Below are 1,583 nucleotides of genomic sequence, written 5' to 3'. Positions count from 1 at the left end.
CATGTGTACTTGAGGTGAATGTACATTCTGCAGCTTTGGGGTGGAATGTTCTGTAAATGTCAATTAAATCCATCTGATCTAGTGTGCCAGTTAGGGTCACTGTTTCCTTGTTGATTTTTTGTCTGGAAGACCTATCCAGCGAAGGCAGTGCAGTGTTAAAGTTCCCTACTGTGACTGTATTGCTGTAGATCTCTCCCTTGAAGTTCTCCAGAAGGTTTTTACAAATTTAGGTGCTCCTATATTGGATGCATATATATTTATCAGGGTCGTATCCTCTTGTTGGATCTATCCCTTTAGTATTATGTAGTGAACTTTCTTGTCTCATTATGGTCTTCATTCTGAAGTCCATTTTGTCCAATATGAGTATTGCTACCCCAGCTTTTTTTGCTTTTTTTTTTTCATTTCCATTTGCATGGAAAATTTTTCGATCCCTTCACTCTCAGCCTGTGTGAGTCTTTTGTTCTAGGTGGGTCTTTTGTAGACAGCATATATGTGGGTAATGTGTTCTTATCCATTCAGCTACCCTTTGTCTTTTTATTGGAACATTTAATCCATTTACATTTAAGGTTATTATTGATAGGTACTTATCTATTGCCATTTTAATTCTTTATGCCCATGTTTCTCTCTCTATTTCTGCTTTTTATTACAGCAGTCCTTTTAACATTTCCTGAAATGCTGGTTTGGTGGTGATAAACTCCTTTAGCCTTTTTTTGTCTGGGAAGCTCTTTATTTCACCATCTATTTCGAATGATAGCCTTGCTGGATAGAGTACTCTTGGTTTCAGATCCTTGCTTTTCATTACCTTGAATACTTCATGCCATTCCCCTCTGGCCTGTAGAGTTTCTGATGAGAATCAGCTGACAGCCTTATGGGAGCTCCTTTGCAGGTAACAGATTGCTTTTCTCTTGCTGCCTTTAGGATTCTCTCTTTGTCTTGAATTTTTGGCACTTTAATTACGATATTTCTGGGCATCTTTGGATCCTTTTTGCTTGGGACTCTGTGCCTCCTAAACTTGTATGACTTTTTCCTTCATTAGGTTAGGAGAGTTTTCTGCCATTATTTCTTCAAACAGGTTCTCTAATCCTTGCTTACTTTTGACCTCTTCTGGTACTCCTGTGATGTAAATATTGTTACATTTCATGTTGTCCCACAGCTCCCTTAGACTGTCCCCATGTTTTTTAATCCTTTTTTCTTTTAGGACCTCTGATTGAGTGTTTTTTTTCTACCCTGTCTTCTAATTCACTGATCTATTCCTCAGCTTCCTCTAATCTGCTGTTTGTTCCTTCCAATACATTCTTTATTTCTGCTATGTCATTCTTCATTTTTCTGCATCATTTCCATATCTTTTCTCATGCTGTTGAGCATCCTTACAATCAGTATTCTGAACTCTGTATCTGATAGATTGCTTATCTCCATTTCACTTAGCCCTTCTTCTGGAGAATTCTCTTGTTCTTTCATTTGGGGCTTGTTTTTTGTCTCCCATTTTGGCTGCCTATTTGGGGTTTTTTCTATGCATTAGGTAGATCTGCTAGGACTCTCAGTCTTTTTGGATAGTCTCTGGTTCAGGCCAATGTCAGACACTG

This window comes from Miniopterus natalensis, chromosome 7 (assembly GCF_054644295.1).
Source record: "Miniopterus natalensis isolate mMinNat1 chromosome 7, mMinNat1.hap1, whole genome shotgun sequence".
Classification (NCBI taxonomy): Eukaryota; Metazoa; Chordata; class Mammalia; order Chiroptera; family Miniopteridae; genus Miniopterus; species Miniopterus natalensis.
This window is presented reverse-complemented; position numbering follows the sequence as displayed.